Source organism: Ranitomeya imitator, chromosome 1 (assembly GCF_032444005.1).
Source record: "Ranitomeya imitator isolate aRanImi1 chromosome 1, aRanImi1.pri, whole genome shotgun sequence".
Lineage (NCBI taxonomy): Eukaryota > Metazoa > Chordata > Amphibia > Anura > Dendrobatidae > Ranitomeya > Ranitomeya imitator.
Window position 1 is genome coordinate 6010200 of NC_091282.1, and position 10459 is coordinate 6020658.

Consider the following 10459-nt stretch of genomic DNA (forward strand, 5'->3'; position numbering starts at 1 on the left):
AGACTTCGCTTCTCCCAGAAGGCACCTGGAATATGCAAATTAGCCTCCTGAAGCTTGAATCCCTGGTTTGGTGATGCTTTCGAAGCAGCTGGTCCCGGCTGTACCCAACGATCTTCTAGCTTAGGGAGACTTCGCTTCTCCCAGAAGGCACCTGGAATATGCAAATTAGCCTCCTGAAGCTTGAATCCCTGGTTTGGTGATGCTTTCGAAGCAGCTGGTCCCGGCTGTACCCAACGATCTTCTAGCTTAGGGAGACTTCGCTTCTCCCAGAAGGCACCTGGAATATGCAAATTAGCCTCCTGAAGCTTGAATCCCTGGTTTGGTGATGCTTTCGAAGCAGCTGGTCCCGGCTGTACCCAACGATCTTCTAGCTTAGGGAGACTTCGCTTCTCCCAGAAGGCACCTGGAATATGCAAATTAGCCTCCTGAAGCTTGAATCCCTGGTTTGGTGATGCTTTCGAAGCAGCTGGTCCCGGCTGTACCCAACGATCTTCTAGCTTAGGGAGACTTCGCTTCTCCCAGAAGGCACCTGGAATATGCAAATTAGCCTCCTGAAGCTTGAATCCCTGGTTTGGTGATGCTTTCGAAGCAGCTGGTCCCGGCTGTACCCAACGATCTTCTAGCTTAGGGAGACTTCGCTTCTCCCAGAAGGCACCTGGAATATGCAAATTAGCCTCCTGAAGCTTGAATCCCTGGTTTGGTGATGCTTTCGAAGCAGCTGGTCCCGGCTGTACCCAACGATCTTCTAGCTTAGGGAGACTTCGCTTCTCCCAGAAGGCACCTGGAATATGCAAATTAGCCTCCTGAAGCTTGAATCCCTGGTTTGGTGATGCTTTCGAAGCAGCTGGTCCCGGCTGTACCCAACGATCTTCTAGCTTAGGGAGACTTCGCTTCTCCCAGAAGGCACCTGGAATATGCAAATTAGCCTCCTGAAGCTTGAATCCCTGGTTTGGTGATGCTTTCGAAGCAGCTGGTCCCGGCTGTACCCAACGATCTTCTAGCTTAGGGAGACTTCGCTTCTCCCAGAAGGCACCTGGAATATGCAAATTAGCCTCCTGAAGCTTGAATCCCTGGTTTGGTGATGCTTTCGAAGCAGCTGGTCCCGGCTGTACCCAACGATCTTCTAGCTTAGGGAGACTTCGCTTCTCCCAGAAGGCACCTGGAATATGCAAATTAGCCTCCTGAAGCTTGAATCCCTGGTTTGGTGATGCTTTCGAAGCAGCTGGTCCCGGCTGTACCCAACGATCTTCTAGCTTAGGGAGACTTCGCTTCTCCCAGAAGGCACCTGGAATATGCAAATTAGCCTCCTGAAGCTTGAATCCCTGGTTTGGTGATGCTTTCGAAGCAGCTGGTCCCGGCTGTACCCAACGATCTTCTAGCTTAGGGAGACTTCGCTTCTCCCAGAAGGCACCTGGAATATGCAAATTAGCCTCCTGAAGCTTGAATCCCTGGTTTGGTGATGCTTTCGAAGCAGCTGGTCCCGGCTGTACCCAACGATCTTCTAGCTTAGGGAGACTTCGCTTCTCCCAGAAGGCACCTGGAATATGCAAATTAGCCTCCTGAAGCTTGAATCCCTGGTTTGGTGATGCTTTCGAAGCAGCTGGTCCCGGCTGTACCCAACGATCTTCTAGCTTAGGGAGACTTCGCTTCTCCCAGAAGGCACCTGGAATATGCAAATTAGCCTCCTGAAGCTTGAATCCCTGGTTTGGTGATGCTTTCGAAGCAGCTGGTCCCGGCTGTACCCAACGATCTTCTAGCTTAGGGAGACTTCGCTTCTCCCAGAAGGCACCTGGAATATGCAAATTAGCCTCCTGAAGCTTGAATCCCTGGTTTGGTGATGCTTTCGAAGCAGCTGGTCCCGGCTGTACCCAACGATCTTCTAGCTTAGGGAGACTTCGCTTCTCCCAGAAGGCACCTGGAATATGCAAATTAGCCTCCTGAAGCTTGAATCCCTGGTTTGGTGATGCTTTCGAAGCAGCTGGTCCCGGCTGTACCCAACGATCTTCTAGCTTAGGGAGACTTCGCTTCTCCCAGAAGGCACCTGGAATATGCAAATTAGCCTCCTGAAGCTTGAATCCCTGGTTTGGTGATGCTTTCGAAGCAGCTGGTCCCGGCTGTACCCAACGATCTTCTAGCTTAGGGAGACTTCGCTTCTCCCAGAAGGCACCTGGAATATGCAAATTAGCCTCCTGAAGCTTGAATCCCTGGTTTGGTGATGCTTTCGAAGCAGCTGGTCCCGGCTGTACCCAACGATCTTCTAGCTTAGGGAGACTTCGCTTCTCCCAGAAGGCACCTGGAATATGCAAATTAGCCTCCTGAAGCTTGAATCCCTGGTTTGGTGATGCTTTCGAAGCAGCTGGTCCCGGCTGTACCCAACGATCTTCTAGCTTAGGGAGACTTCGCTTCTCCCAGAAGGCACCTGGAATATGCAAATTAGCCTCCTGAAGCTTGAATCCCTGGTTTGGTGATGCTTTCGAAGCAGCTGGTCCCAGCTGTACCCAACGATCTTCTAGCTTAGGGAGACTTCGCTTCTCCCAGAAGGCACCTGGAATATGCAAATTAGCCTCCTGAAGCTTGAATCCCTGGTTTGGTGATGCTTTCGAAGCAGCTGGTCCCGGCTGTACCCAACGATCTTCTAGCTTAGGGAGACTTCGCTTCTCCCAGAAGGCACCTGGAATATGCAAATTAGCCTCCTGAAGCTTGAATCCCTGGTTTGGTGATGCTTTCGAAGCAGCTGGTCCCGGCTGTACCCAACGATCTTCTTGCTTAGGGAGACTTCGCTTCTCCCAGAAGGCACCTGGAATATGCAAATTAGCTTCCTGAAGCTTGAATCCCTGGTTTGGTGATGCTTTCGAAGCAGCTGGTCCCGGCTGTACCCAACGATCTTCTAGCTTAGGGAGACTTCGCTTCTCCCAGAAGGCACCTGGAATATGCAAATTAGCCTCCTGAAGCTTGAATCCCTGGTTTGGTGATGCTTTCGAAGCAGCTGGTCCCGGCTGTACCCAACGATCTTCTAGCTTAGGGAGACTTCGCTTCTCCCAGAAGGCACCTGGAATATGCAAATTAGCCTCCTGAAGCTTGAATCCCTGGTTTTGATATAAGAATATATATTTTCGTGTTCGTAACGTAAACAGTTGGCCTAATATCTTACAAACACCAAAGAAGAACTTTCATGGATCCTAGAAGTTTCTAGTTCACTTGTAGCTGGACAAGAGCTTACACGGCAGGAAATGCCGGTCGTAAATACCTTGGCTCTCCTAAAACCCCCACACTCTCTGAGAAGGAAAGCTAAACTCTGAAGTAATGGGAAGGGGGGGTTTTGAGCCCAGGGTCTGCCATGTGTTTTTGGAACCATGGTCAGAAGTGCCAAAAATCCCTCAGCTATGGTGCTAACAAGCAGAGAAACTACTACTTATTTTATACAGTTTCCTCACACTACCTCACTATACCCCCCTCATTATATCTACCTCACTATACCCCCCTCATTATATCTACCTCATTATACCCCCCTCATTATATCTACCTCATTATACCCCCCTCATTATATCTACCTCACTATACCCCCCTCATTATATCCACCTCACTATACCCCCCTCATTATATCTACCTCATTATACCCCATTATATCTACCTCATTATACCCCTCATTATATCTACCTCATTATACCCCCCTCATTATATCTACCTCAATATAGCCCCCTCATTATATCTACCTCATTATACCCCCTCATTATATCTACCTCATTATACCCCCCTCATTATATCTACCTCATTATACCCCCTCATTATATCTACCTCATTATACCCCCTCATTATATCTACCTCACTATACCCCCCTCATTATATCTACCTCACTATACCTCCCTCATTATATCTACCTCATTATACCCCCCTCATTATATCTACCTCACTATACCCCCCTCATTATATCTACCTCACTATACCCCCCTCATTATATCTACCTCATTATACCCCCCTCATTATATCTACCTCACTATACCCCCCTCATTATATCTACCTCATTATATCTACCTCACTATACCCCCCTCATTATATCTACCTCATTATACCCCCCTCATTATATCTACCTCATTATACCCCCTCATTATATCTACCTCACTATACCCCCCTCATTATATCTACCTCACTATACCCCCCTCATTATATCTACCTCACTATACCCCCCTCATTATATCTACCTCACTATACACCCCTCATTATATCTACCTCATTATACCCCCCTCATTGTATCTACCTCACTATACCCCCCTCATTATATCTACCTCACTATACCCCCCTCATTATATCTACCTCATTATACCCCTCATTATATCTACCTCATTATACCCCCTCATTATATCTACCTCATTATACCCCCTCATTATATCTACCTCACTATACCCCCCTATTACATCTACCTCATGCCCCCCTCATTATATCTACCTCATTATAAACCCCTCATTATATCTACCTCATTATACCCCCTCATTATATCTACCTCATTATACCCCCTCATTATATCTATCTCATTATACCCCTCATTATATCTACCTCACTATACCCCCCTCATTATATCTACCTCATTATACCCCCTCATTATACCCCTCATTATATCTACCTCATTATACCCCCCTCATTATATTTACCTCATTATACCCCCTCATTATATCTACCTCACTATTCCCCCCTCATTATATCTACCTCATTATACCCGCTCATTATACCCCTCATTATACCCCTCTCATTATATCTACCTCATACCCCCCTCATTATATCTACCTAATTATACCCCCTCATTATATCTACCTCACTATACCCCCCTCATTATATCTACCTCATTATACCCCATTATATCTACCTCATTATACCCCTCTCATTATATCTACCTCATTATACCCCTTCATTATATCTACCTCATTATACCCCCTCATTATATCTACCTCACTATACCCCCTCATTATATCTACCTCATTATACCCCCCTATTATATCTACCTCATTATACCTCCCTCATTACATCTACCTCATTATATCTACCCTCATTATATCTACCTCATTATACCCCCCTCATTATATCTACCTCATTATATCTACATTATATCTACCTCATTATACCCCCCTCATTATATCTACCTCATTATACCCCCTCATTATATCTACCTCATTATACCCCCTCACTATATCTACCTCACTATACCCCCTCATTATATCTACCTCACTATACCCCCTCATTATATCTACCTCATTATACCCCCCTATTATATCTACCTCATTATACCTCCCTCATTACATCTACCTCATATCTACCCTCATTATATCTACCTCATTATACCCCCTCATTATATCTACCTCATTATATCTACATTATATATACCTCATTATACCCCCCTCATTATATCTACCTCATTATACCCCCTCATTATATCTACCTCATTATACCCCCCTCATTATATCTACCTCATTATACCCCCTCATTATATCTACCTCACTATACCCCCCTCATTATATCAACCTCATTATACCCCCCTCATTATATCTACCTCATTATACCCCCCTCATTATATCTACCTCATCATACCCCCCTCATTATATCTACCTCATTATACCCCCCTCATTATATCTACCTCATTATACCCCCTCATTATATCGACCTCATTATACCCCCCTCATTATATCTACCTCATTATACCCCCTCATTATATCTACCTCATTATACCCCCCTCATTATATCTACCTCATTATACCCCCTCATTATATCTACCTCACTATACCCCCCTCATTATATCTACCTCATTATACCCCTCATTATATCTACCTCATTATACCCCCTCATATCTACCTCACTATACCCCCATTATATCAACCTCATTATACCCCCCTCATTATATCTACCTCATTATACCCCCCTCATTATATCTACCTCATTATACCCCCTCATTATATCTACCTCATCATACCCCCCTCATTATATCTACCTCATTATACCCCCCTCATTATATCTACCTCATTATACCCCCCTCATTATATCTACCTCATTATACCCCCTCATATCTACCTCATCATACCCCCCTCATTATATCTACCTCATTATATCTACCTCATTATACCCCCCTCATTATATCCACCTCATTATATCTACCTCATTATACCCCATTATATCTACCTCACTATACCCCCCTCATTATATCTACCTCATTATACCCCCCTCATTATATCTACCTCATTATACCCCCTCATTATATCTACCTCATTATACCCCCTCATTATATCTACTTCACTATACCCCCCTCATTATATCTACCTCATTATACCCCCTCATTATACCCCCTCATTATATCTACCTCATTATACCCCCCTCATTATATCTACCTCATTATACCCCCCATTATATCTACCTCACTATACCCCCTCATTATATCTACCTCACTATACCCCCCTCATTATATCTACCTCACTATACCCCCTCATTATATCTACCTCATTATACCCCCCTCATTATATCTACCTCATTATACCCCCTCATTATATCTACCTCTCTATACCCCCTCATTATATCTACCTCATTATACCCCCTCATTATATCAAGATTCAAAGAAGCTTTATTGGCAGGACCAAATACACATCAGTTTTGCCAAAGCCAGTGTATAGAGGCAATAGGGATAGGGACTGTGGGGATGTTGGGTAGGAGCTGTGGGGGAGGTGGATGGGGCAGATCCAGGCTGGGGGCTATAGTCCATGGCATAGGGGAGGTGGATGGGGCAGATCCAGGTTGGGGGCTATAGTCCATGGCATAGGGGAGGTGGATGGGGCAGGTTCAGGTTGGGGGCTATAGTCCATGGCATAGGGGAGGTGGATGGGGCAGGTCCATTGTGGGGGCTATAGTCCATGGCATAGGGGAGGTGGATGGGGGCAGATCCAGGGTAGGGGCTATAGTCCATGGCATAGGGGAGGTGGATGGGGCAGGTCCATTGTGGGGGCTATAGTCCATGGCATAGGGGAGGTGGATGGGGCAGATCCAGGTTGGGGGCTATAGTCCATGGCATCATAGTTCTTTCTCGCAGTCTATGACATTCGCTCACATACCGCGCTGCTATCTCCACCGCTCTCTCTTCTTCTCCCAGCAAGATATATGTTTTCTCTTCCTCCTTCATGGTGATGAAGTCTGGGAAGAGATGTGAGAGTCTCCTGAAGTGAGTGTCCCTCACTGCTGAGTATTTGGAGCAGTGTAGCAGGAAGTGGGTTTCGTCCTCTATGGCCTCCTGATCACAGTGTTGGCACAGTCTTTCCTCCCTGGGCTTGTAGCTCTGCCTGTGTCGGCCACATTCGATGGCCAGACTGTGGGCACTGAGTCTATATCGGCTCAGGATCTGGCGGTCTCTGGGGTCCGGGAGTTTCTCCAGATATGGGGCCAGTCTGTAATCTCTCTGTAGGCTCCGGTACATGGTCAGTTTCTGTGAGCTGATGATATCATTCTTCCAGTCACTGACATACCTCTCCTGGCCTTCATCTGCCATCTTCCTAATTCCGGCTTTTGTCAGGTTGTTGTGATTGGTGTTCTGCTCCGGTTGGGTTTGGCTGGGCTGTTCCGGGGGTTCTGGTTTTTCTGTTTCACCTTCATGTATCAGGGCTTTATGGTGATGGGAGCTTGGATTGCTCCTATGCAGGTGAGCCCGGAATGACAGCGCCCTCTTTAGAACTGTTAGGTGTAGAGGGAATCTGCCCAGCTCGGCCCGACAAGCACTGTTGGAGGTGCTCCGATGGACCTGGAGAAGGTGCTTGCAGAATTCCAGGTGGAATATTTCTGTTGGACTGGAGTCCCACTTTGACCAGTCTGGGTAGGTGTGAGGACCCCAGACTTCGCTGCCATACAGGAGGATTGGGGCGATGATGGAGTCGAAGATTTTTAGCCAGACCCTCACTGGTGGCTTCAGATGGTAGAGTGTCCTTCGGATGGCATAGAACGTTTTGCAGGCCTTGTCTTTCAGGGTCTCTATGGCTTGTTTGAAGTTCCCTGACCGGTGAATCTCTAGGCCCAGGTAGGTATATTTGTCCGTTCCTGTGAGGTCGCAGTCGTTGAGGATAAATGATGGGTGTTGGTCTGATCTTCTCTTTCTCCTCTGGAACACCATGGTGTTGGTTTTCTTTAGGTTGACCGGTAGGGCCCAGGTGGAGCTGAATTTCTCTAGGATTTTCAGGTTGTCCTGGAGGCCTTTCTCGGTTGGTGACAGCAGCAGCAGGTCATCTGCATACAGCAGGAATTTCACCTGAGTGTCGTGGAGGGTGAGACCTGGTGCTGAGGAGGATTCCAGGGCAGTAGCCAGCTCGTTGATGTAGATGTTGAAGAGCGTTGGGCTTAGGCTGCAGCCTTGTCTTACTCCGCGGCTCTGCTGGAAAAAAGCCGTTCTTTTGCCGCTCACACTCACGCTGCAGCTGTTCTCGGTGTAGGAGCTTTTGATTACATCGTAGGTCTTTCCTCCTATTCCACTCTCCAGCAGTTTCAGGAATAAGCCCGGGTGCCACACTGAATCAAAGACCTTTTTAAAGTCCACAAAGCAGGCGTATATCTTCCCATTCTTTGTATTGTAGATGTGTCTTTGAATGAGGCTGTGCAGAGTATAGATGTGGTCAGTGGTGCGGTGGTTCGGCATGAACCCTGCTTGGCTCTTGCTGAGGACGTTGTGCTCGGTGAGGAAGGTGAGGATCCTCTTGTTCAGGATACTGTTGAACAGTTTTCCCAGGTTGCTGCTGACGCATATGCCTCTGTAGTTGACTGGGTCATACCTGTCCCCACTCTTGTGGATGGGTGTGATGAGGCCTTGGTTCCAGGTACGAGGGAAGTAGCCGGCACTCAGTACAATATTGAAGAGTTTAACCATTGCAGCCTGTATTTCTGGTGGGCTGTACTTCAGCATTTCTGGTAGGATTCCATCCAGGCCACCGGCTTTTCTACATCTTATGGAGGAGAGTCTCTCGGTTACTTCCTGTAGTGTTATAGGTGTATCCACCGGGTTTTGGAAGTTTTTGATTTTTTCCTCCATTGCTTTTAGTTTCGCCATTATGTTTTCCTGTTCTTGGCTTAGTCCTTCCTTTGGAATGTCTTTATAGAGGTCTTTGAAGTATTGGAGCCAGAGGTTGCCATTTTGGATATGGTTGTTGTTTTTCTTGTCTTTGGTGCCCATGTGGTTCCATAGTTCCCAGGAGTTGTCTTGGAGGGCGTCTTGGAGTTGATTGAGCTTGGTAGAGATGTAACTCTGCTTCTTCCTCCTGAGGATGGTTTTGTACTGCTTTTGTATGGAGTCATAGGCTTCCCTCAGACCCAGGTGGTTGGGGTCTCTGTGTTTCTTGTTGGAGGCTGTTCTCAGGGTCTTCCGTCCAGCTTTACATTCTCTGTCAAACCAGCCATTGACCTGTGTTTCTTTTGGTCTCTTGTAGTCGACTTTTTTAAGGTCGGACAGTCTGGCCATTGCGTAGAATATATTGTTGAGGTCCTTTGCTGCTTGGTTCACTCCCTCTGGGTTTGGCATGTACTCAAGGTTGTAGAAGTGGTGGAGCATCCGCTGTATTTCAGGTCTGCTGGAAGCTTCTTTATATCTTAGTGCCGACATTTTGGACCATTTATAGGATGGAGGCCGGGTGAAGAGGCCGCTCTGCTGTAGCTTCTGAGTGGATGGTTTCTCTGTAGATTTCATGTACAGAAGAAGTTGGCTGTGGTCTGACAGGTGCGTTTGTGGGGTGACTATGAAGGCGCTGACATCTGCCAGGTTCAGGTCTGTAATGGCGTAATCAACTACACTCCTCCCTACATGGGAGTTTAGTGTATACCTTCCTAAGGAGTCACCCTTGCTTCGTCCATTAAGGATATGAAGTCCTAAACTTTTACATACGTTCAGGAGCTTTCTGCCACTTTTGTTGACTGTACTGTCATAGCTGTTTCTCTCAGTGTGTACAGGGTCTTGGCCGTCATTCTCTGCTCCAAGTATGTAGATGTTTCCATCCGTGGTCAGGAAGTCTCTCTCTCTCCCTGTTCTTGCATTGAGGTCTCCAAAGATGAGAACTTTGCCCAGGGCCTGATAATGGGCGGCTTCTCTTTGTAAGATCTCGAAGCAGTCTGGATTGAAGTAGGGGGACTCTGGCGGTGGTATATAGGTGGCACAGAGGTGGACATCAGACTGACAGGTGAGGATGGAGCTGCTGATTCTGATCCATATGTGGCTGTCTCCTTTCTTCACCGGTTTGATGTACTGGTGGAGCTCCTCTTTATACCAGAGCGCTACTCCTCCTGAGCCCTGGCCCTGTTTGATGTTTTTATTTTTCTGGGCATGGACCAAGAATTCCTTGTATCCAATAGGCACCAGGGATTCGTTTTCGGCTCTGGTCCATGTTTCCAGGAGGATCTGAATGTCTATATTTTTCATACTTTGTATAAAATCAGGGTCCTTTGTTTTAGATCCAAAGGTTGA